A 27423-nucleotide genomic window follows, 5' to 3' on the forward strand; every position below is an offset into this window, starting at 1 on the left:
TCAAGCAAGGCAGCACGGGCAGCACCTGGTGTGAATTTAGAGATCCATACATTTGAGAGATTCTCTAGAACCTAAAGGTTTCTAGCACTAAATTGGCACCTCTGCTTTTTGGTTCAGCTACCTTATTTATTATACTTTCAACTAAGTTGGGATCCCTGTCCAGATTTAGTGTTTGAGCATCCTTGTAACTTCATTGGCAACGGTTGCTTACAGGAGCGGACAGAGATGCCCATATTTTACGTATTTTATGGTACCATACATAGGTACACTGTCTCTTAAAACCAAGAGTAATCAGTTGGTTTGTACAACCTCAAATTCCTGCAAATTACTATTTCTTTCTGAAGATCTTGTAGTAAATTAGGCATTTGCTCATGCAAGTCAGCCAGTGCACCACCTAGGTAAAAATTAACCCAATAATCCAAATACAATACCTACAACCTTGGGCTAAGATCTGTTTGGTTTTGCGCTAAACATGAACTAATTTGCTGTCATTTCAGATAAGGCTCAGGAATCAAAAATTTGGCTTTGTGCTTTCTTTTTAATGAAGGAGGCTATATCATGTACTTCTTGTTGTCGTTTAGACAGAGAATAATGACTGACAGACCTGCAGGTGAGGAAACCAGATTCTCGTGTGAGGAAATTGGAATAAGCAGGATTTTAAGTAAGGAAACAAAAAAAGCAAGAAAAGGCTCAGGTGGAAAGGCAGCACAGCTTCACCACAGCTGCAGCGTTCAGGGAGGGCGGCACGGTGCAGCAGGGAACAGGCGGCGGGCAGAGGGGACATGGGGAGCTCCGAGGAACAGCTGCAAAGATTCACTTTTTCAGAGTATCCTCTTACTCTTTATCTTCAGATAATACCAAAACCCACTGCTTACAGAGGACCAAAACGCCAGTGAGTTAAAAAAACCAAACAGGTTTGCTCATACTGGGGCAAGTGAAATATTTGAGTTCAGACTGAATTGTAATTTTGTGTTTTACTCATGCCCCCAAACATAACTAAAGGGTTTTCTGCAATGACGAATCATTTCAGATAAGATTTTTTAAAAATCCTCCATCTGAGAACAGCAAGCCAAAGCATCTCAATAAAGAACTGAAATATTTTGGCCAAAAAAGGTCCCTTACTCCTAGTCCCAATGCCATAAAAAAAGGTTTTCTGTATCTGTTTCCAAAGCTGCCACAAAAATTCTGCGTTTTCATGATGCTGTTGTTTTCTTTAAAAAAAAAAAAAAAATCAGTGAGAAAGCTGAGATCGTTTCTGCCAAAGCCTCCCGTGGCCAAGAGCACGAGCTGCAGGAGAGGGTGAACACGACGGTACCTGCCCAGGAGGAGCATGAACAGTGGCCACCGCACCGTCCCCGCAGCAAGGGGCTGAGCGGGAGGGAGGCGAGGCCGTTTGGGAAGAGCCTCGGCAGGACCCGGCGAGGGCTGCGCACCAACGTCTCCACTGCCCCGTCTTGGAGGAGACACTGCGCTCGCCCGCCGTGGACCCCCGCACCCCGCTGTGCTCTGGTCCTGCTGCCCCGAGACATTCCCACGGGCAAACGGCCCCATCTGCTTTTTCCCCCCCGGTTGGATTTCCCAGAAAAATCCCAGAAGGGACTGGGACTCCTGTCCCGCTGTATTTTCACAACACTGGAGCCACTTTTTGGTGCCAGCAATCCCAAAGAAAACAAAACGTTGGCAATCAGAAAGCATCTGGGCTTTTTATTGAGGGGGGTGGGGGGGAGATTTGAAAAAAGCAAAGGATACAGGGGAAGAAAAAATTAAGCCACTTATATCAGGTACTTTCCTTAAAGACTTGAATAGCTATGGAAAATGTGAGAATGAAATAAGAAAAAGATTTATTGAGTCTCAAAGCCTCCAGTTAAAATTAAATGTGGTGAGAAAAGTGGCTTTCCACATTTAATTGTCTTTTCCACAGTAACTATGTGTCAGTCTCTTCTAAAAGCCTATTAATTCTGTAATTTAGTACTAGCAAGAGCTGGGAGACAGACAGAACCACCACTGGGTTTTTTTTCTTAATTCATTGACTAACTGTCATCAGGCGTCAATGTTAGGGGTGCTTTCTCCTTGAAGGCTCCAAATACTAAAAATTAAAAACTTTTTATAGTCTATTTAATAAAAAAAGTGCTGGCACATCAGTTAATAGCATGGAGTCTATGACATTGTATGTTAGGATTTTAATTATGGCTAAAAATAACCTGACATGTCAGAAGAGCTATAGAGAAAACATTTTTCCAAGCATGAGGAGGGATTAGCTCATTTGACCTCTGCGGCTAGATGCACTTTATTTGTTTAGACATAATTTTAGAGTTTATTCTGAAACTAGCCAAAGCTGGTAATAGAGTTATTAACGCAGAGATGGGCTGGTAGGTATATTTCCTGACATTTGAGGTTCTGTAACAAGTTAACTGCCAAAAACCCGCCATTACCTCAGAGTCAGCAGCACAACAACATTCGCGTTTGAGTCTTTACAAATCAATAGGAAAGATACTCAAATAAGTAAGTCAAAATCATCTGTCTATGAGGAGTGCTCTTGCTCGCCTGCTGCAGTTCTGCTCTGTTGTAGTGGGTGAGCTGAGCAGCGACATGGCCCCTCCTGCCTCCCTCACCTCCGTGGGGACGGCGCCTGGCTGCTGTCAGGCGTCCTCCCGTGCAGCCACGAGCAGCACGGATAAGTTTTGCAAGTGCAAATACCTTCAGAAGGGCCCATCAGCTCGCTGGGAGCACCTGCAAGCACGGCTGGCCAACATGGGCTGGCAGCCCCCACCAGCCATCCAGGTACCCGCCGGTACCCGAATCTACTTCTGAATCATCAGTTATTTGCAAATAAATTAACTGGGTGACCCTGGGTCGCTTTTATGCCTGAAATAGTATCAGCACTAGAACCGAGGAGTCAAACAAGGGCTAGCACTGGAAATAAGTAGTTCTGTGTGCTTATGTAGGAATGCAAAGGTTTTTCCCCAATCTAACTCATCCATTACAGCTCCTCTTCTGTTATTTCAAGTAAATCAGGATGCAATTTCCCTACATTCTTCCTGCAATTTAGGCAGAAGCCTATAGCAATGTTTTTCATTATTTTGCCAGCTGTTTCAGTTTCTCAGGCCTGCTGTAAACTATGGTAGGTTTTATAACTGGCAAAATCTGAGATTTAGACAAGCAATTTGGTTATTTTAATGTATTTCATACAGCACCTCATCTTGTTTCCCAAGCAAAACTTCCACATAATGGAATTGAAATTTCCCCCAGTCATCTGTTGTTAAGTTTCTCCTACTAAGGTGCTGAAATCCCAAGGGAAATGCTGTGCTGCGTTCCTCCTGAGCTGTTTCTGGCCACGTGCCGCACCAAGAGAGGGGATGGTGCTGCAGCTCCCCATGCAAGCCCTCTGCCCAGAGCAGTGCAAGGGATGCAGCCAAGTGCCATCGTTGGGCACAAATGGTTGCTTTCACCACTGAATTGGTGGCATGCACACTTTGGCTGGCACAATCACTTTTGTCCTCTAGTGCCATGTATGAAAATAGAAAGTCTTAAGCTGTCTGGCAATTTATTCCCCAGTGATTCTACCAGAAGTGAAAAAAAAAAAAAGAAAAAAGAAAAAAGCCCTCAGATTCAAGGTTTCAGAGTTCAAGACTGATTTTTCTGCATATACTTTGTTCCGCACTTTAAAACCACCAGGTTACCTTTCTTTGGAGAAAATAAACGACTGAATTTTAAACCAGACTCAGTGACCAACATGACATTATGAAGGACATACCAATAGTTGTCATCTCTCCAGATGAGCTGTTAAGTATTTATCTCCCTGGCACAGCTTAAACTAAGTACTGTATCTAATTTCCTCCGGAGAAATGTATTGGAGAAATCAGTAAGATAAGTCTGTCATCATAAATAGTAACAAATAACTACTCTGGCATAGTTGCTTATTTAGCAAAGTTATCTGAATATTAATGGTTTTTACAGGTACGCCTACATGGTAAAAATCCACAATGGTAGTATCTCAAAACTAAATAAAGGATTCCACAGTCTTGATCACAAGGCAAAATTTGGATGAGGTTACTAAAGACAACTATATATGGAATAACCAAAACCTTCCCTTTAATACTAGAGACTTCAAAGAGAACTGCTCATCAAGAGCACCGAAGCCCAAACCACCTCAGAGAAGACAATTAACTTCCAGCAACTACAGCGAGACTGAATGGGCAGAAGAGTGGTGTCAAACATGACGTGGGACGTAACTAGGTCCTGCTGGGATGAGCCCAAGCAGATCTGCTTCTCCAGAGCGTGACTGCCTGGGAGACAGCAGGTCTCAAGGTGAGACCACAGGAGCTGCAGAACCCACCTTGGCTCTGCTCAGCTCCACCGCACCGAGTTATTGCATCTGCTATAAAAAGACATTTAAAAAAAAAAAATAGGACTGCCTTCATTCTGATTTTCACCCCATGGAGGTGAATGCAGGTTGCTCTCCTGCCCTGCCCTGCCAGGGAAGGCTCAGTTGAGTCAGGAGCTCAACACAGGCTAACTTGGACATTGCCGTTTCACAGGCTCACCCAGGTCCTGCCTAAGGGCCTTCTTTGCAAAGCCACATCTATGTAGCAGTGCAGCACGTAGCAGCTCAGTGCAGCTGCACGGCCTGCAGATGTGAAAGACACAGCAGAAGAGAAACTGAGCCCGGCACCTACCAGAGGCTTTGCTCCAATCACTGCAGCTCTCGCTTTAAATAACCAAAACTGTTTGATTTCCTCCTAGAAAATCCTCCTGACCAGCCAGCCCCGCACATAAAGCCTTACCTAAAGTGCTGCTGACATCTGCAGCAGCGAGAGGAGAACTTCCCCCCTGCTGGGATCACGAGCCTGACCCGCGGATGCTGAGCTCTCGGAAGAGATGCTTCAGAGTACGTGGCAAGAGATGCGCTGGAGAGATGAAAGATTAACTAAAAGGACACGAGATTAAAGGGGTTCAGTATAGTGCTTATTAGCTTTAGAATATTTTTAGTGAGTGCTGTGATGTCCCCTGCCCACCCCCAGTTCCTCCAGCCCCTCTCGGTCTCTCTTGCTGCGCTGCCTTCAAGGGCCTTCCTGCCCTTTCTCGCCAATCCCCAGTTATTTCCGCAGTCCTTTTTAAGTCCAGTGGCGATGCAAAATTCCCACTTCACCCTTTGCCTTCAGAACTAACAAGAGAAACCTGAATGTTTCCTCATGTTTCAAGGGCACACGCAGCTGCATCTAAACAACTGGCTGGTGAGAGGCAGCAGAGGCAGCCGGGCACGGGAGGGAGAAGGAGCCACGAGCCCCACCAACGGGGGCGAGAGCCTCAACAGCCCTGCTCCACCAAACCATGGGGGATTGGGATACCCTTGCTCCTGGCCTTCCCTTGAAGCTCCTGATCTCCAGCTATGGGGAAGTGAGTGTAAGAAGCAGTGGTACACGGGAGGAGCTCAAAGAAAGTGAGAGGGATGGAGGACAGCATAAGGGACCCAGCCCAGATCCCCCTCAGCTCGGCTGGCAGGCAGCTTTCACAGGAGACTTTTTCAGAGAGAAAGACGTTTACTCCAGAAGGGCAGAGGATGAAAGAGCAGCTAGCACAAACACCCAAACAAGTTAAATTACGCAGAGGAACCTGCCGAAGACTGTATTTTCTGCTGCAGCCTGACCCACTTCAGTGTTTATTTTTAGTCTCATTTGGTACAGAAACAAAGCTCTCGAGATCTCTCCATGTACACGTGCATCTCCTGCGTCTACTCATGCAAGTTTACTTCTCCTGGCCTGATTTCAGCCACGCGGCTGGGATGGCAAAGATGTGAAGTTCCTGCAAAAGTTTCATGTCAGTAGGTGACTGGATAGCTCAGAAATCCTTTATTAATATCCCCAAGGAACAGGCTCAACTCTTTTTAAACATCAAAGACATGTCGGCTCAGCCTTAAGACAATTCTGTAGGAAACCAGGTTTCACTGGTGTTACGGCTTATGAAACTACCTGTTAAACTACTGTAACAAGATATAATATGCTGGAAACACAAAGGGGCAAAACCTGCGCTTTCTACTCAAAACCACCTTGATTTCCACTTCCAACTAGATGATGGATTACATGTCTGGCAGGTATACATCCCTACAGCTCTCACCACTTGAGGATGGAAGAACATTTGCTGTTTTCACACAAACCCTTGCCTTTTGTAAACTGTTGAGAAGTTTACCACCACTTCACAGGTCCAGTTTTTCCCAGTAGTTCACAATTTGAGCTCCCCTACAGAGCATGCATGCCATACTGAAACTCCAAGATGTGTGCTATACATGAAGGTATAGACATATCTATACACACCACCCATTGATCTCTGGGTCACAGAAGCTGACACTGTCCCATGGCTGCATGCACGCAGAAGCGAGCTCAGTGCCATGACCCAACCGTGGCGACAGCCAGGAAGGGAAGGACCAGCCCCCCCGAGAGCCGCTGCGAGTGGCAGCCCAGGCAGCGCTCCCCCTGCGTCCCCGGCAGCGCAGGCTCCGAGCCACTTGGCAAGATGAAGCTCTGTGGTACGCACCCTGTCCTCTCCAGCACAGCAGTAATGTCTTTGGCTGCTTTGATGTTAGCAGCATGAGACATCACAGCAGTGCTGAGACGCTTATTATCCCCTTGGGTTCTTTTCTTTTATTCGTCATGGATTTCAGCCTGTTGTATAATATACATTTTTCAAGTTAAGCATCAAAACAATGAATACAAATGAGCAAGGAAGTGTTCACTTGCTGAAGGAGGAGAATTACTAAGAGCAACATCACGCAGTATTATAATGCATTTCTACTGCTACACCATTTGTATTAATGTATTAGACACATCTACAAAGACAAATTGCAGCTTAGTTCAAAGGGAAGAACACTCGAATGTCTGTAAAACACTGCAGGCTGCTATCAGAGATGGTCTCCCTGAAACAACATTTGGATTTTCAGAGCTCTCCTGGCATGAAGGACAACATTCTCCTGCTCCCTCTCTTCCCAGTTGCAGTGGCTCGCCGACTGCGTGTGGGTGCCCACGTGCACGGGGGACGGGGACAGCCCCTGTCCCCAGCCAGGGATGTAGCTTGGGTCAGACAGCCTTGCTTGTCCGGATGACACTGACATCGCTGGCAGAGCTTATGGCATTTGTTTATCCAAGTGAAGACTTAATTACTGTACACAAAGTATACTATATACCTTACTATAAATTGCTCTGTATACCTTCGGTACAGCTGATGCTAACAGAAACCCAGATCCATTTTACTTTGATTCTAATTGTAAAAGTGACAAAAACGCCTGGAACAAAGGTACAGATTAAATCCCACAACAGCAAATTTGCTGGAATAAAAACTGAAGGAAAGACTGAATTTGATAGCCAGCAACACACTGTGTTTTATATGTATACATCACACTGAGAAGAATAAACCAAGTTTCTATTACCCAATACGATTTAGTTTTGCTGATCTTATAGTACTTATTTTTTAAGCCAGATGGGGATCAAGGTAACAGTCTTTTGGAACTTTTGCGGGTGCACGTAGAATTGGTGGGTTTGAGTGCAAATTCACACAATCAAAGGAAACAAACATCTAGCCTTGGGGGGGGGGGGGAAGAAAAAAAGCAACAATAGCCATTCAATGAAAAGATTAGTTTCTACAGCCTTCCCCACCACAGAGAATTTTCCATGTAAATCAATATAGTTTTGCCACAGCAAAGCAGTCTTGCAGAAAGTTATTTGCAGTAAGACAGCTAGAAATAGAATAGAAGCAAACGCAAAATGTGTGAAAAGGTGTCTTTTCAAAGCTAATGAACGGGGCATACCTTCTCCCTCTTCCTCCAAGGGCCTTGCTTACTAGCTGTCATGGTTTAACCCCAGCTGGCAACTAAGCCCCACCCAGCCGCTCGCTCAGTCCCCCCCAGTGGGATGGGGGAGAGAGAATCAGAAAAGTGAGAAAACTCGTGGGTTGAGGTAAAGACGTCCCCCCTTCCTCCTTCTTCCCCCAGCTTTATATGCTGGGCATGACGCCATACAGCATGGAACATCCCTTTGGTCAGTTGGGGTCAGCTGTCCCAGCCGTGTCCCCTCCCAACTTCTTGTGCCCCCCCAGCCTGCTCGCTGGTGGGGTGGGGTGAGGAGCAGAAAAGGCCTTGACTCTGTGTCAGCACTGCACAGCAGTAACTAAAACATCCCTGTGTTATCAACACCGTTTTCAGCACAAATCCAAACCATAGCCCCATACTAGCTACTATGGAGAAAATTAACTCTACCCCAGCCAAAATCAGCACACTAGCTGAAGAAAAGCAAAGACCATTTTAAAGCTTATTTTTTAACAGCATAAATGGAAAAATTAATTTAAAGTCTGCTATAAGAAAGAAAAAAAGCGTACCAGCAATAGGCACTGAATAATACTAACTTGTTTAAGGCTATTAGGGTGAAAAAGACCCCCATAGCATAATGAGGGCTGTGGATATACATTAACTCCACCACAGAAACATTGATACTTTGGGCACCATCGCCAGAAGCATTGAAAGTGACTGCTGCAAGGGGTTCTTCTTCCAGGCAGATGGCTGAACCCTATATTGAGGCACACCATAAAGCACCTACCCTGCTGAGCGGCCCCCTGCCTAACTCAATGCAATGTGCAGCATCCAGGGTTAAGACAGTTCTTGACCATTTCAGTCTTAAGACTTAGCTCTAAACCGCTGATCTGCCGTCAACAGGAGGCTGCAGCACAGACATTGGCCTCTCTGGGTACCAGCCACTGAACTTTGAAGTCCACGCAGAGAGCAATAATGAATCCTGCAGTGAGTTCTTTGGTTGCCAGAACCCAAACACACCAGCCAAACCCTGCAGCAACTCAAAGAGCTGGTCTGGGAGAAAAACCTGGTTTTGTGGACTGTGTGTGGCCAGCACTAAGAAACCAGCTAGGAATCCAATGCTCCTAAGAAATTCAAACCCCACGTCCCCATCAATAACTTTATAAATAGGCTGCGAACTCCTGGTAGGAGAATACAGAGCATTGGCCCTTGCCAACAGTTGTTCTCTTTGAAACTGCACAAGTGCCAACAATTCAGGAAGAAACCAGCATTGCTGTGCTTTTGTTCCCAAATTGCTCATTCTAACAAAAACTGCGAGCATGACCTGGGATGGAAGCCCTTAGGAGAAGAGAACATGGTAATTAGTCTCCATTGGCACAAAATGCTAATGAACTTTAACTCTGAAACCAAGAAATAGCCAGAAAAAGTTGGACTTGTATTGCTTTAGGTTTGAGAACACAACTTGAACAGTAAGAATAGACTGAAGACATCAGCTGAGAAAAAAAGGGTAGGGGGAAAAGCACTTCATGTTATTTTGAGGAGTTTTCTTCAGAAATCAGTAGCACAGTGGGAACATAGTGCTCCAGTCCGTAGAGCCTCAGCTGGGATCTCTAGTCTAACCAGAAGCAAAATAACAGCCGAGGATCTGTGCTGCCAGGGAAAGCCAACACAAAACACAGCTCTGCGCTTACAGGAACCACCGCTGCTACTACAGGCATGAAGAAACCCATGAGAAGCTGGAAAGCTTCACCCTCTCACAGCACCAGTCCCCAACTAGCTCAGGAGGTCAAGAAAAAAATTATATAATATCACAAACACATCAACTTACCTCAGAAGCAAAGGCAAAGTGTTGGAAAAGAGTCTCCCAATCTTTTGATTATTCCTTTTCAAAGTCAGAGCCTGGCCAGGCTGTCTCTGGTTTGCTAGCAGCTAGGGGGGAGCAGGGGGTGGCATCTGGAGTCATAAATACCCCACTGCTCTCAGCTGCAGGTATTTGCACCAGGATTTTTTCACTTTTCACTATGTTGTTCCCACTTTGATCAGTTCTATTTTGGCAGTCTGCTGACTGTTTAATTAATTTAAATGGAGTTTAAATTTTTTGGTACTTGGCTACCGTGGAGCCCAGACTCTGATTCTTTTGAGGATGTCATGCTGATTTCTACTCTTTTCTGCTTATGATCTTTCACCCCCACCCCTCATCAGTGCAATTAGTAGTGCAAATAAGCACTGCACTGCAGGTGTGCAGGCAATGATAGCTATGGTTTAGGATCAAGTGCTGCACCTGCAATAAGCTTTGGGTCCTCAGGTTTCATGTGATTTCTCGCCATCTCTTCTATTTTTCATTTTGCTGTAGAAGGACAGCCTCTTTCACTAGATCCTGACATTTCTGGTCCCAGCCTCGCCCAAGAACTTGAGGCACGAAAATATAATTATTTCTGTAAGCAGAGCCCCAGCCAGGCCTCCATCCAACCTCTGAAAATGTCTCTGTGCTGGAGAGGACTGTTTCCTTTCTAACCCAGATGCATCCCAGTGGCCGAGCGTATCTCCACACGCTGTGTCGAGTGGGCAGAACCGGGGCTGCGGCTGCCAGAGGACCAGAGCAACGTCCCCCGGGCGCAGGCAGCGGATCTGTGGGCAGGCTGCCGTGGGAGGGAGGGGGGATTTGATGAGTATTTCTATTTGAAGGGAGGGGGGAAAGGAGAAATCTGTGCAGCTGCATTTACTGCAGTTGCAACGCGCAGCGTGGTGAGGGACGGTCAGTCACTTCTGGAAACAAGGGTTCAGCAGGTCAGCTGGCAGGCTGTGCAGTCCTAACGGAATCAGCTAAGGGAGCCGCTGCAGTTATGTGACAGGTTACCCACACGGACTGCATTAGTATTTTACACAGAGAGAGAGAACTTGAGGAAAACTTGCCTAGCGAGCAAAGTCACTTTTGAAGAAAGAGCTCGTAAGACATTAACAGAGGGAAAGAGGAAGATGGAGATGGCAGCCCAGATATCAAGGCCCGGAGTTTCAAGGATGGCTTCCCTCCTTGTGAATGGTATTTGCATTTTTACTTTGCATCAAAGTGTTTCTTTCTGTGTTGCACAGGTTTTGAAGGAGCAGAGAGAGCAGAAATTAAAGCTGCCTGTGATGACTGTAACCTATATAAATTAGAGTGCTCTCTGCAGTCCTTGTGTGAGAGAAACGTAGGGTCACATTGCATGTTACACGGTGTCAGGGGACCTTTCTTAAGGTAAGTGGAAAACACTTAAACAGCCACAACATCAATACTGAGTTATTCAAAGGCTGTGTTGTTCATCAGTTATTCTACGACTGATCAGCTGTCGTCGTCTTGTTCTCAAGATCCGTTTTCCTTTATGTGCGTGCATAACCTGTATTACCATTAATTTGAATTGCCTGTACATATTACCATGAAGATATTCTGTGCATCAGGGGGGACTGCACGCTGGGAGGGAAAGTGAGTTTCTGACAGCTGAGCTTCAAAACACACAACTTGCACGCAGACACACGCATGCACAAAATAGTCACCTACAAGTAACTGAAAAATTCACTACTGAGTGCAATGTCTTTAGCAATCACATGGAAAAGAGGAAAGAAAGATAAATTCATTTTTCAGTTCAGACTTTCCAGTGGGAAAGAAAAACAAAAACAAAACAAAAAACCCCACCCAAGAACAAACTCGGGAAAAAAGTTTAGAAAGCTGAAAAACCTGCTCAGCCTTTGGTGAATCATTCTGGACTGCGTGTGAGGAGCAAATAGCTTCACACCCCCCCACAAACCCTAGGATGACCTCAAATCTCCTTCCTACTAACTTTTACCCAGTTTGACTTCCGTGAATTTTGACTAATCAACAAAAATGTATTTCTATTTGATGCTGAGTATAACCTTTTATCTTCTCAAGGTCTGCTCGCACCTATTCATTTCATGGTAATTACAGAGTTATTGTTTGTTCACTTCACCTGAAATTGTTTCTCCAAGAAAAGTGCCCAGGGGGAGCACGGGGAAGCCACGAGACTGATGCAACCTCCACGAGTGGAAGATGCTGCCCAGGGCAGGGCATCTGCTGCTGCAGCCGGCCTGGGGGCTTGGCGATGCTGACACCTGGCTGCACCGTCCCCTGCCCACTGCCAGCACCCCCTGGGCGAGAAATTAAAGCTATGGCAGGAGAGCGAGCTCACCCAAAGCCAGGTCACCGGCACACAGCTGAGCACAGCGCGGCAAGGATGCAAGGACGGCTGGGCTTTCCAGTGCTGAAATGCTCCAGCTGCCACACACAGCACTCGCCATCACCATGTTTCTATCGTGCAGAAAAGCACCGTGTCTGAATCGGCACAGCCCGCGGCAGATGGAGCACCGTGCATCGCATGGCCACCCGGGCAGGGAGCTTAACCCGACGGCACGCGGCTCAGAGCCGTGCAGACGTCCAGCAGCACCGCAGCTCCTGCGCCGGGGGCTCGGCAGGGCTCTGCCCAGGTCCCCGCTGCCGCAGGAGCTCCCCTTGCACGACTCCACTGGGGCTTCTTGTGGGTATCTCCAAAACTGCAGGGTTTTCAACCAGCGCCCTGAACTTGTACTGCAAAACTGGAAAAATTCTGTTAGTGCCTAGGAAGCAGAGCTCTTTTGGAAATTCACCGGGTGTTCTTACTGAGGAGGGTTTCCAGCCCACTGTCATCCACCCTCAACACTGTCCGGTCCCTGCAATGGAGTCTGGGCATCTTTACCCTTCCCTGCACCCAACAGAGAAATCCTGCTCCGCCAGCCCTAGCCGATGGGAAGTCAGTGCACAGCACAACTGCAAAAACTATACAGAAAAACACTTTTTTTGGTCAGCATTATTACTTAGACTCTTCCTGTATTATGAACACATAAAACACACAATAAAAAGTATCCAAGTGGATATAATAAAACTGAATTTAATGACACACACCGTTGAATCTAAGCACCTTTTAAATTCTCTGGCTCAACATACAACAAACAAGTCTTGCAATTTGTGAACATTTGTTAAAATCAGTTAATGATACTGTTTTCATTCTTAGTCTGTGAAAACAATATAGCAGACGGGTACATCGTTATAATCCCAGGGCAGGCTTAATGCCTGACATCACCAAAAATTCTGGCTGGTGGAATGGATTTTTTTGTTTTACTGGACTGGACTTATTAGTCATAATGAATAAAATATTCTCTGATTTTTTTTTTCTTTTACTGCATGCTGTGGGATATGAACAGCAGTAATGGCTGAGAATAAAACTGCTGCTTTCTGCTTCTAGCTGCTGGTCACACAGAGGACAAACTTCTCTACTCAAATTAACCCTTTTAGCTCATGCAATTAAGGTTTTTGTTTCAGAACTGAATGTCCTAATTTCTGTATGTTCAGTTGTCCCACACGCCACAGTCCTGATTAGTACAGCAATCACTTGAAATTAAAGTTACTTGCTGCACCTTCTGTCCACTTTCACCCTCAGCTCAGGTTTCACCAAGTTGCAATTATCACTTCTCAGTGAGCAACTTGTTGCAGGATTCACTACTAGTCTGCTCCGAGCACACATTTCACAGGGTGATCCGTTACCTCTGACTGGAGAAAGGTAAGTCAGGAAATTGGGAAAATGTTGCATTCAATGGTTGCATTCCAGGAATTTTTGCAGAATTATATGCTTTCTTGGTTTTCTCGATGATCCATACAATTGCATGGAGCATTATATGCTTAGTATAGAATTTTCTTCATTTTTTAAAAAACAAACAACTTAAAATCTTCTTAATTGTGATGACTATGGGTCTGCATTGTATAATAAGCTATTCAGTCCTACCGGTTTCCTCTCTCTGAGAGAGAGTGAGTGGATCCTTCCCAGCTAACAGGGTTGTCCAGATTGTATTTCTTAGGGCACAACACTAATTTTCTCTAAGGCAACACAAATCCTTAATTTTGCAAGGCACTCTACTACTTCTGCACGGTACCTGATCAAAACCATTGTACTTTAAGTTCTCTATAATGGTTGAAGGGTACATAATACCACATTACTGCAGGGAAAATGCATGGTTATTACCGTCTTCTAAATGAGCAATATTCATCTTATAATGGGATCCTAATGGATTGTATTTATGGAATATGTCATTAAGTAGTTGCATTCGTTTTGTGAGAAGGAAAACTGTGGCTACTTCTGTGGTGCATCCACTACCCATTGCACATGGGTGTGTGCAGTACAATGTAGATGCTGTCTGAGGAGGGGAGAGGAGTCGAGTCACTATCAGAAGCGATAAAATGTTCCAGCTGAAATCCCAGCCCACTTAACCTCCCTTGGAGCTGCAGCAGTTTCACCCTCTGCTCCACCTGTTTGCACAAATGGCGGTGGCTGTTCATGGGATGGCTTTAGGTAAAATCGTGGCTGAAAGAGATTTTAGGTGTCTAAAGGGGGAAAAAAAAAAAACCAGGCAAGGAAACCATAATGCCAGTTATTCCCATCCTGTGCAATGAGAGCTTCCCCAGCCTCAGGGAGCTCACCACCCGCCGGCCGGACACGGGTCCTAACTTCAGAGAGCCCATCCTTAGCAAACAGTTCATAACCGCGTATTGCTCTGTGGGATTCCTACTGACCCCAGCCGAGTGCTTCAGCCCAGGACGTTTCCCAGTGACAGGCTGGAGATTTTCAGGAGAACAAGACTTCTCGTTCCTCTCTAATGGCTTTTTCCGCCCTCCCAGGTTTTGTAGGCACTCAGGGACGTCTACCCCTCAAAACATCTCGTTACTGATGAGATTCAGAATTTATCAGCAGGGCTGGGACGGACAAACAGATCCTCAGACAGTGGGATTACACGGCTCCCTGTTTCACAGCCCTATCATGGCTCAGAAGGAAATGCATCATTTTTTGAAATGTCATTTCCAATCAGCACTGGTGGTCTATGTAGATAAATAGCAACAAAACCGTGCTGCGAAAGCAGAGGTCACCAAATGTAATGAGATATCTGGGCGAGATGAGTCAGATGAGCAATTTTCTGGACATTAAGATTGTTTACAAATCCAGCCAATTTTCATTTAGTTTTGAATGAATTTGTGTATATATTTTTTTTTTGTCCTCTACAAGCACAATCACCCCTTCTTATCTTCTTCCATCTCTCCCTGGCATATGGTATTTTCATCTTGCTAATAGGATTACATTTTACCCTGCTAGGCTGTACCAGTCACAGAATTTCGTTCCAGACTTTCACTGCTTCTATCACAAACTCGCTGCTATTAGCAAATGTCAGCGCTGTAGCATGAAGGCATGAAAAAAGAAAAAAATAAAACAAGAAAGGGGCAAAAAAGGAAGAAGAGTGTTAATAGAAGCTGTTGAAAGGCCCAGAGCAGCTGGTGAATCCCTGGAGCTGGAGCCTCCGGCAGCATCTCAGGGGAGAGGGGCAGGGCCCACGGCAGCAGCCCTGAGCTTCATTAGGAGCAGGGGGACCCTCCGCCGCACCCGTGTTCGTGTCCTGCTGTTCCCACTGTGGGTGAACCAGGGGGGAGCATCGCCCACAGCAGCTCAGGAAGAGCGGGGAGGGGACGGGGGCACCTGTGGACTTTGTAAGAGGAGGTGCTGGTCAGTGCTGCACACCCCTGGCATTGTGCCGGGTGGGAGGGGAGTGACAAAATAAATTATTTATTTTTTATTTATTGTTGTTTATTTTATTATTTATTTCGTGTTCATGAAAAAAGTAGAAAACTGACTCTGTTATTTCTTAGGGTATCATCTACATCACTCTGTGCCAGATAAAAGGGACAGGACAAATTCAACCATCCTATGGGTAGCTGTATCTTGGTTTTGTTTGCTGTGTGCCAGGTCTCCTTCTCAACTGGGATTTACCCCATGATCTGCTGGTACCAGGTAACACCTCCTAGAGATATGTCTAGTTTACAAATGCAGACATGCCCATCTCTTCTCTGTAAATCTTGCAAGAAGAATTAATTAGTTCAGATGATAAAGCACCACGGAAAGAGAATAAAAATTAATAACATATATTAATAAAATATCAGCAAGGAAAAATGACTAGCGGTGTCCCAGCTAAGCCGTCTCCATGACCATAATATGTCCCTGTCTTTGAAAGTGGTTATTTCTCGATAGATCAAGAGGCAAAAATAATGGAGGTGAAATAATGCTGCAAGATTTCAGCTACACATGGAAGCTCTGCTCGTTGCTCTGCTGGTAGCAACCCGGTGCCACAAAAGGAGCAAACTTGGTGGCTGACAGCACTGATTAGCCTGGAAACTGTTCCTGAAATTTGTTTTGAGGGAGATTCCAGCCTGGTGCGATATTGCCTACAAAAACAGAGAGGGCAATTTGCAAGCAATTATTTTTCATTTATTGGCGCTGGGTAGCACTCGAGCTCTGACACGCCTTGGAGAGAACCATCCTACGGGAAGAGGAGGCAAGCAGAATAATGTTTCCCCAGGGGCTGTGATTTTGAGACCTCCTCGCAGAGGCAGCACTACACGTACCACCACCCTGGACCCCTGCGCCCATCTGCATATAACAAGTGACAAGAACGATCCCCCCCACGCCGATGCCACACGTCCAGACCCTAGGTGCAGTGGGCAGCGATGCCGGGGCTCGGGCAGTCAGCCCATTTAACGTTAGTGCTGCTGTGCAACTTGCTGCAGGTTGCCGCTGTGCAACCTGCCACCCCTGCCTTTGTTCAGGCACCTCAGAGCTGACTGTAAAACCCACAGCTCTTAAAACGTAATCTGAAATAGAACATAAGCTATAATAAATAATATATGTAGGAAGGAAGATCTTCCCTTGGTAAATGAGCCATAAGCCCATTCTCACTTTCTTTCACTTACACGGTGCTTTATTTCCAAGGAATGGGTTTGCAGAGTGGGGAAATAGCGAGATGCCAGAAAGCTGCCAGTTGTCATCCTGCCTCAAAATGTGACCCAAATTTTCCGTCCATCTTTCCTAAATATGTCGCTTTGTCATTCCCGTTAAGTTTCCCATGAAGTGTTCCCATTGGGAGTGATGGAAGCACACCAGTTTATTTGTAGTTTCATCACCACCCCAACTAATTACTTGCCCACAAGCTATGAAGCAGTCAGAGAAGCAATACAGGCACGCTCTTTGATAGGCAGGTGGGAAATAACCTTTTACCTTCCACTAATGATCCGTACCCTCACCCGGGCTAAGATCCGAAGGGCAGTAATACAAACAACAACAGGAAATGCAAAGTCCATTGAGAGGTGTGCAAAATGCATTTTTCCATCAAATTACATCATCAGAAGGGAAATGGAAATTCATCTCTCCCTTCTTCTTAATCTACCAAAATAAGAGGAAAGCCTTAATCTAGGACTTACTCTCTAGAGAAGGTCTCCAGAACCAGATCTCCAGCAGACAGTGGGAGCAGAGTTCACATGCACTTGGCATCCTAAGGTGATTGCTTTTGTTTCATAAAATAGAGTACATTTAAAAAATGGTAATCCCTCCCCAGTACAAACAAAGCAAGAATCTGCTCTGTTCCGTTACTTGTATTGATTTATGTCACTCCAAAAATCTCTCACCATACAGTCTTTTAATACCTTAGCCATAAAATGACAAGATGCTTTCACGGTATTAAAGGAAGGTTAATGTATTATGAAGAAGAGTGTATTTGCATTTAATAAGTGAATTTTAAAAGCTCTGCTGGATTTCTTGAAGGCTACCTCCAGAAAGTTGATTCCTGTACAGAGAAAAGTTTCGTAAAAATAAGCGCGTGTAATACAGTCCTGTAGGACTGGCTACAGGGATCATGCTTTCCTGATTTCTTCCCCCCTCCAATCCCAAAGTACAGGGTACTTAAGTAAGTATCGTACTTAAATAAGTTTGGTCTGGTGCCAAAATAAGGAATTACTCGAATGAACAACTCTGTGGACAGCAGCGCCTGACCTGCCCACTGCCCCATACCCACAGCAGCGAAGGGCTGGGGGTGGCAGTGCCGGGAGAGGCGAAGGGCACTGGGGTGACCGCGGGGACGCACTGGGGTGACCGCGGGGACGCGCCGGGACCGACCCTCGGGACCAACTGAAAGACAACGTCAAAGGACTGCACCAGGGGCAGGTATGGCATCAGCACCCACAGCAGCTCCAGCGACAGACGTGGTTAAAAGCATCCGCCCTCGCTGCACCGCGGCAGCTCACAGACTTGGGAGCGTTCTCCCCGTCCCCCTGCAGTTAACGGCGATTCAGCCCGTGCTGAGCTGCCCCATCGCTGTACCCGGGGTGAGAACCAGAGGGCAACAGCCCGGCAGCCCACCCGGGGCGGCAGACACGAGCAGGGGTGTGAGCCCCAGGACACTGCAGGCACCCAGGGCAGGCAGGAGCCAAAACGCCTCCCGGGCTGGCGGCTGCTCCGCTCCGCACTGGAGGGTGGAAAACCACACAGAGCATGGCAGGGGGAGAGGAAATGCACACGGCTTTTGTGAGGGCTGTAAATTTGTCTTCCCAGTTTACCAATTCTTTCAATTACAACTGCTGTAGTGTAGCTTCAATACATTAACTTTATGCCTAACTGAATAATAGTGAATTTTTATTTTTCCTCTGCAATGGACTCTTTCATGGGAGTCCTCCTGGAGCCAAGCTGTGCCAGGGACGGATGAGCACGGACCCCACGGCCATGCGCTGCGGAGGGAAACGGCTCCCCAGGGAGCAAAGGGGGGTTACTGTGCCTCCACCCCGGCCTTGGCAGCTGTGCCATCACCCATCACTCGTATTTCAACCCTTTAACCATCAACAGCTTCCGACTAACACTCGACAGCCAGGGGTTAAGATTTCCACGGTGATCTATGCTCCCATTCTTATCTTTTGATATCTGGAAGTAGAGAATTTCAACGAAAAAGGGCTTTACACTAAGATGACCATAAATCTCAATGTGTTTACAACAGAAGACTGACCAGAAGAGTTTATTAAATCTCTAAAGGATTTGATGTATATCAAACTGTTACATAAAGTCAATACTTTGGAAAGAACTAGACAATAAATACTCTACAAGAGGCAATATTTCTATCACAGAGAAAGCAATCACATAAAGATTAGGAGACCAATTTCTATACTGAATGTCAGTCTGCTATAAGAAGACATTTATTGTTTTCTGAGTTATCACAGAGGAGTGAGATAAGCTATAACAATATTCTGAGCCAAGCTAATCATGCTATCAACGTTAGAAATACTCTTTCACCTTTTAAAAATCGCTTTTCCACTTTGCAAATAAAAAGAACAACCTCTTGCAGGTGCAAGGGGAGGGAGGGAAGGAGATTTATTACGGCAGGCGGTGGGAAAAGTCTGGAAACAGCTGGCCCTCAGCTATGAACACAGTTAAACGTCCCTCTGCGGGTGCGGCTGGGCCGGTCTGTGGGTGCGCGGAGCTGGGGCAGAGGGGCAGGGGAGGCGCAGAATGGGGGGGGCCCACCCAAGGGGGCACTGGTTCTGCCCCAGCCGTTCGTGTTGGTTCAACAAACCAAAGCATCACTTTGTTACAAAGCCGGCCTCAGCGAAGGGTTTGGGAATTCATTTTTCTGACAGATCGCTGAAGGGCTGTGACAAAAATATCAATATTGTCCATGGGAAAATCCTTCTTGTTTTATTTCTTCCCCTATAAACAGAATTTTCCTTTAATAGCTCGGATTAAAAAAAAGAAAATCTTAACCAGTTCAATTTGAAACAGAAGCCAAAGAATAGATGTCACTGGGGGAAAAGGGCTCTTTTTCAAGTATCGACCAACTGATATTTCAAGGGCAACTGCCTTTTTCATTCTCATTCCCTATTTTCCCACTGCAAGGTGCTGCCTCCCACATCAGCCTCCTCTGCCCCCTGGGTGCTGGCCCTGCCCGGCCTCCCGGGCAAACTGCCCGCTCTGCCCCGTGCCCCCCGGGACCCAAACTGCCTGCTCTGCCCCGTGCCCCCCGGGACCCAAACTGCCCGCTCTGCCCCGTGCCCCCCGGGACCCAAACCGCCCGCTCTGCCCTGTGCCCCCCGGGACCCAAACCGACCCTGCCCAGGAGCAGAGCTCGCGCCCTCCCACCCACACAGCTTGATTCAGGGCATGATGCTGAGCTGCTACATCATCTAGAGCATCTCTTCCAGCTACAGGTGGCCATAGGAGACTCCGATAAAGAACCAGATGCACAGAAAATAACCAGCATTTGCAGTGTAATCATTACGCTGCCAAAACTGCATTGCTGTGTCGTGGCGCTTGCGCTTTTGCAGAGCTGTGTGTTGTAGCTTTGATCTTCAGCGCTGCTCAGTGCAGCGCTGGCATGCCACCACCAGCAGAAGTGGAGGGTGGCACTGTCCTGCCTTGCAACAGCTTTGGAAGGAAAAGTAAACTAAAAACTGGGAGGTACTCGGATACCATGGGAACGTTGGTTATACAGGTACCATAAAAGCAAACAAACATGGACTCTGGCACGGAAACTGCAAAGTGGCATTGATCATGCTGGTAGGATGAGTTTTGAGAGTTTTGTTTTGTTTGTCTGAAGCAAAATTGCAAATTTGAACAATAAAATGGGAGCTTAAAATTTTGTTTTCTGTTTTTGCACACCATACGTTTCACCCACTGACATTCCAATAATCAGCAAAGAGTACAACAAACAGTTTGTGTTCTGCGTACAAGCAGAAAGATAAGCCCTTTACAGGAAAGATTAGATGACAGTCTAAGTGAACATGGCTATTAATAATGAACCCCAGTCCAGAAGGGAATCATAAATTACACTTATCATCTTTCACTCGTATTCCTGGAAAGATGAATCTAGCAGCTTGTCGTGCATAGAGAAGAAAGGAAATGACACAAAACAGTTGCTCATTATTATCGAGGACTGAAACACAATGAAATTAACTTAATTATGAGGAGTTTTAACGTTGCTGTACCAGATGCCTCAATGCTGTAACTTCGCATACCAGCGGGTAGGAGATACATGTGGTACCAAGCATGTTTTTCAGTCTAAAGTAAACTCTCTTTCATTCATAGGATCTATACAGAGGTGCTCGTAGGCCAATGTTTTGGAGAAAAAGTGACATGCATGATTGCTAGCAACTCCTCAGTACAGACAAAAGATGATCAGACTAGTCAATTTTAAAATAAAAAGCAGTTTTGTGCTTAAGATAATGAGCTGCGCTCTTCCCGTCTGTTGCAGATCTTTCCTGCGTGCCCTTCCACCGGCTCGCAGTAAGGAATGAATTTTCCACAGCAAGAGCTCCAAAGAGAATGCCATTGGGGATGGGAGAGATGAGCCTAGTCCTGAGGGTCAGGAGCTCCTGCTGGGGAGGACTTAAACCGGAGGGAAGCGAGGACTGAGTCATGGGAACAGAAGCAGCCAAGCAATTGGTACGTCGGATACAGGCAGTGATGGGAGAATCGGCGTAGGCATGGGAAGAAGCAGCCAAGCAATTGGTACGTCGGATACAGGCAGTGATGGGAGAATCGGCATGGAAAGGTAGAGGTGTGCAGTGGGTGATGCTGGTGATGCTCCCGTCTGGAGAGCTGGGCACAGAATGGAGGGTCAATGTGTTTAGTCTGTTGCCAATCATTATTCGGGGGGGGGGCGGGAAGGAAAGGACCCACAAAGGATGAGTACTGGAGCAGGGGGAATTTTAGAAAGGATGGAGGCGAGTTATGCAGCAAAAATCTAAGTCTCCTTGGCTGAAACTCCCTACTTGTGTAGATTAATCTAACAGGAGACATCAAGTCCGAGTCAGCACATGAAATACATCCCAAAATATTTTGTAAATCCTTTTTTTGACATTGAGATGGACTGTAAGACAGGACGGCACCAGAACGTGATGTACAGCAACACTGTCTGCTTGATGGATCGGTAGGTTGTGTGACATCCTGTGACAAATGATCTCCATCTTCTGGCTGCAGATTAATTTTCTAGGTCATTTAATAAATTATAGGAAAAGAAGTTATTTGAGGGGCAAACAGTAGAATGGAGTTCCAGTGACATGATACCTCTCCCTGACTTTTTTTGTGGGATTAATGAGAGTAGATGGCTCCTTCTCTGCCTCTTTTTGCAAGGTGATCGTAATTCTGTGAAGACAGCACTTACATTTTGTCTTGTTTTGTGCAGAGAAATTGAGTTTGATGCAGAAGAATCAAACCTCCCGAGGAAGGATGTGACCATGGCATAAACTCCTCTTTAAGGACACAGAACACTGACTAATTCCCACCAGAACGATACTAAAAATATATCATTATACCAGCACTATATTTAGATCTGAGCTCCAAGTTAGCATTAAGACTCCACAGCTCTGGGCAGATGTAGCTTTCCAGTCTACTGGAGTGTGGACAGAAGGATGGTCGCCTGGTCAAAGCACCGAGTGGAGTGCTTTGCCACTCGCATCCTCTGGGTCCCTGGCAGAGTTGCCTACCATAGCTCTAGGCCCAGCTTTTGCAGTTATTTGGGAACTTAGACTCACAGGAAGATGTCTAAATAGGATTTAGAGATGTTTGGGTAAGGGACTTGCATCTCTCCAACAACCTTGAGAGAAAGGCAGAACCTACTTGGTGTTACTGGAAAAATCCACCTGAACCAATAACTGCATTTTCAGTTTGTGTCCAGCCTCAGTTTCCCCGGCTGCAAGATGGGGATATCTACATCAGAGGCACGTCTGGGAGATAAATTCACTAGTGGCCTTTGCACACCCAGTAAACTGACGGAAGGATTGTACAAACTGTAGACAGATGCATCCAACTGCCTAAAACAGCCTAGCTCAGGCATGATTTGTCTTCCATTACCTCTACACACTCCTGCTTTCTCCTGTCCACACTTGTGCTACAGCTGTTGTTTATTCTTAGAACAACAGAATTTAAGAACAAAAAAAATTCAGCCTTTAAGGGAAAAAAAGCAAAAATTACCTCTGCTTTTGAGCAGGACAATGATGGCTCCCATGCAGCTACCACAGGGAAGGGAAAATAGACTTTTTAAAATTCACTCTAAGCCTACAAGAGTGGCATATTAATAAAAGCAACTGGCATGAATAAGCTAAAATTCATTATCATGCTTTTCATAGACTGGCTACAGAAGCATTATTATTATCAAATCCCTCTGAAAACCAAGTGATACCTTCCCCCTCTCTCCTTTCCTTTTGCATACAGTATCCTGGATTAATTTATAACATTAATCAGAAAACAATTCAGCCCCTCACGGTTTGATGTAAAGAACTGAGGGCTATTTCACATAGCACATGAAATGCACTGCTGCTGACAGACGTTTCTGAACCATACCTTCTCTGGGGGGATTTCTGAAGGGCTTCTGAGCATCTAATGCCTTTGCCGGCAGAGACGCAGTGACACAGTGCAGGGGAAGACAACCCTGGGCAAGGGGAGCAAAGTTATACAGACGAGCGGCTGCCTCCAAGAAGCCTCAGATGCTGCAAACTAATTTCAAGGGAGATGTGCCTGCACTCGATGCACCGGGGTAAACGGGGATTCCTGTGCACCATGTACTGGTCAGGGTGCTGCATGGCAATAACCTCGTGGCATACAAATGGAGAATAAAGAGAGCCATACGGGACGTGAAGTTGCTTCCAGATTGGCTACAATTTTCTTAACAATGGAGGGTATAGCTTAGAAAAAAACTACTTTAAGGCTGAAACCTGGTTCTGGTCGTTGCCTTGGGCTTTCCTAAGCATGCCCCATTCAAGGCTAGTCTGTGAAAGGTTTGTTTGTTTGTTTGTTTGTTCTTTTAAACGGGTGCTTCACCCAAAGGGAGAGCTGAGATCCAGAACCCATTCAGAAAGGTTAAGCAGTGCAGATGAACACTTACAGCCTGGGCTTTAAAGGGCCTGAAAATTCATTTGAAAAGAACAGTAAGCTAATTTTGCATAGCTGATTTCTTCAATAAGCCCTGTATTTTTTCCTTGCCCCAGTAAGAATAACGAGCAGCTTCCCCAGAAGTCGATCTCACAGTCTAATCAAACCTGTTCTCTCTAATTTAAGTTAATCATAGGAAACTGCTCAGAGAAAAATGGTCTCAGTGAACGATGTTGTGTTGGAGTGGTCAATTAATATGGGGTTAGTCCTGTGATTATCACTCAGCAGAATGAGCACGTGAAGGGCTCTGAATGCAAATGCAACCCCGGCTGCAGTTCCCGCGGACCAGCTGCCGAAGGGACCGTGGCAGAGGAGCCTCAGGAGAAGTGCCCCAGCCCTGGACACTCGTTATTAAAAGCAGTTCAGTAGCACAGTTTAGCTTCTCGGCTTGATGACACTGTAATTTCTTCCTAGGAGGTCAGCACCAGGACCAGTGACTGGTTGCTTGAGCACAGAGGTCTGGCCTCTGCCATCTATCACTTAATTTGCATTATCCTCAGTGGTTCCCTTGCCCTGCTCCTATCCACAGACACACAAGCTCAGGTTGGCGACTGCCCACCTTCCCCCTGCCCGATCTCTGGGCTTCAACCCTGCTCCCTGAGGGTCAGGCACGCGCGGCTTTCCACGCTCTGCCGGCCGTCCTCCGCGCGGGCGGGATCCAGAGCTGCTGGCCGGAGGAGACCGGCAGAGCAGTCACTGGCAGGGCGGCAGGTCACCCACTTGCACGGGACGACACAGCCCTGCTGGATTGGTCATGCTGGGGGCGAGCGGTGCCAGGAGCAACATCATCACTGAGCACCGAGGCTGGGCTCTGCCCCCACGTTGGCAGCCACGCTGCAGATGCTCATCCCCGAGGCTGGAGCTCCCGCAGCCTCCGGCCGACGCTGCCGCGGGGTCAGCTGTCCAGGGCTAGGCTTGGTTAGGGTGGCAGAGATGGGAACTCATGTCGTCCTGGACCACATGAAGCCTTGGGAGCTTTTCTGGGCACAGCGAGCCCCTGTGACTGAAAGACAAGCATGCTGCTCACTGCCTCAAGGTTTGTTTTCCTTGACATGTTCTTGCATCTAAATAAATAATATGCTGCTTTTAACAAGGCTGGCAGGTTACTCGGTATCCTGCCTCAGCTCTCAGTGGGGAAAAAGGCAGAGCCTGAACCTGTTATACCTGCTGGCACACTCGCAGTTGCTGCCAAAGGGCTCGAGATCTTAAGGACACAGAAAGCAGAAGAGACAATGAGGCAAGTACTGCAAGAGCGTCCCCAGCTCTCATCAGCCAGCACAGCCTTGTGTGGATGTGCTGCAGAGCACATCCTCTACCCCACCCCAAAACGATGCACTTAACACCTAGGCTTTGCAAAGAGAAAAAAATGGTTTTATTTTATCTGTTTTCCTAAGAACTGCTCTGTTTTATTTCTGATGGAACAATAATCTGCACTCTTATGGGGTTGGAGAAGTTGGGTTTCTGAGGGAATTTGACAGCAGCTTTACTAGTTTATGGCAGAAAAGAAAAGGCACTTAAGGGGATTTTGTTTGTCATTTGAAAATTAGCCTAGAGGAAAGAGAATCTTCAATTCAAATTTAATTAAAAACTGATGAACCGAAAGCCTTGTAGTGGCTCTGTGAAGTCCTATTCTTACAGCACAAGAACACAGCACTGATAAGCAGCAAGAAGAAAATAAACACAAGAGATTTAAAACTAAAACCCAAAGAAAAACGGGCCAAACTGTAATCCAGTGGCACCAGACTATCACCAGAGCAGAAATTGTCCCATTGTGTTTAAACAGCCGTTTGTGAAGCTATACGAAGGAAACTGCTTAGTTGCTTGTGTACAACTGACAACAGCCCATTAAACTTACTACTATTTAATCCATCTCCTAAAATCTTGAGGCCAAGACAGCATAACTTTCAGGAAGGTATGCTTTATTCAGGCACAGTTTACTTTGGTTGAGACAGAAGTAATAGGATGAAACTCTGAACCACGTTCTATAAGAGAGTAGGCTAGGGATTTTTTAACAATCCTTCGAGGCGTTAAATTACATTAATCAGTAACACATATATATTTAGGACCTTCTGTTCTATTGAAGTGTACTGAGAGACTACTTATAGGCTTCTATGCTGCTTGTATAAGCAGCAGGCTTTTCTCCCCCATTGTAATTTGCAGAGCGTATGCTTCAAGCCAGGTGCTTCAGTTTTGCTCTTTCATTTGAGATGTTCATCATCTAAAGCCACAGAAAAGTTTGTAGTCAGCTTTGCACTAGGTTTACCAGGTATCAGTTTTCACAAAGAACCTAAGAGCCTATTTTGCATGGGGAACCCGCAGAGGAGAGGTGCACCCTGAGATGGTCACACCTCGGTCACCTTCAGGGTATGTCCACCTGCCCGTCTCCAGCTTTATCCTCCTTGCTCCACCCTGTTCTCAGAGACCTTTCCTTCTACTCTCTCTCTAACCTAAATCCACTAACCTCAATTAACTCAACTGCAAAGCCTGCTGTTAACGACTTGTGCGTCTGTGTTTCAGTGTTTGACAAGATCAATCGTCGGCTGGTTCTGCGTTACGACCTCCTGCACCCAAGGAGAGGAGATGCTGTCCCAGAGGTGCACACACATACCTGCGCGTTCACAAATCACACCAAGCCTGTGTAATTACGCATAACTAGGGTCATCCTTGTCCCCTAAAGCATTAGAGCATGTTCATAAACAGCTAATAAACCCACAAATGAATAATGACTTTGCACAAGAGAAGGAGAGGTTAGAACAGTGCTCAGCCATTTCAGTTTGCTCCAGAAAGGGAAAGCTAAAAGTCCCTGCGGTGGTCCGAGGGATGTCACTAGTGTCACTGGAGCTGCTCATTGAAAGGGCTGAGCTGGGCACAATGCACACAGCCTTCACAGTCATACAGCCCTGAAAAGCATGCAGGTGGCTGTGAACCCCAGCAGATAAATCTCTGAGGCCAGAGTATATGGCTTCACATATCCAGCTAGACCAATTTAATTAACTATGGGAACATTAATAATTGGCTGTTGCTGTTTTTATTTCAGAAAAACCAACTGGCATTTTACCATATCAATATAATGCAAAAGAGCCACTAAAACCAGCCTGATCTCAGGCCCTGAACACTTTAGATTGATGATAATTTCCTTGCAGCTCTTACTGGCAAAGAACAATTTTTAAAATGGCCCCAAATACCAACTGATAGACCAGCTAGAGGAATCAAATTTCCTCAGATACTTAAGACCTCCTGTTTATCACCCTACGCAGGATGTGATATACATTGTACGTTTTCTGCCACAAGTGATTTATGAGTAAAGCATATTGTTCACATAAGCTTCATATATAAAGAACTGAAGCATTCTGTCACATGGACTTGAGGAAACACATAGCAATTGTCTTCCCCCACCTTTGTTTGAACCTCCCATTACTTTCTGAAAGGCAAGAAGAGCTGCAGGAGGTCAGCGCGCTGCCTCTGCCCTTGGGACGGCAGCTTACCGACTCTACCACCATCGCTGTGACGGGACTCCTTCACGGGACAGGGAGTTTCAACCCACTCTGCTTGAGACATTGCCATGAAGTCACATCTCTGTTGCACATGCAAGCCAAGAATTACCTTAATTACATAGAGGAGACGGGTACAACAATATATTAGAATGAAAATAATGACTTTTCCCCCAGAATCAATATGCAGATGAGTGAACACAGCACATCCAACAGTGCCCTTCTCAACAAAACCACATGAAAAAATGCACTCTGAAATAAAGTACTGCTGTACTATTTCGAGATCAATCAGGCAGCAAACATGTTCCCAAAATTAAAGATAATGTAATGA

This window comes from Aptenodytes forsteri, unplaced genomic scaffold, assembly GCF_000699145.1.
Source record: "Aptenodytes forsteri isolate BGI_AS27 unplaced genomic scaffold, ASM69914v1 Scaffold66, whole genome shotgun sequence".
NCBI classification, from domain to species: Eukaryota; Metazoa; Chordata; class Aves; order Sphenisciformes; family Spheniscidae; genus Aptenodytes; species Aptenodytes forsteri.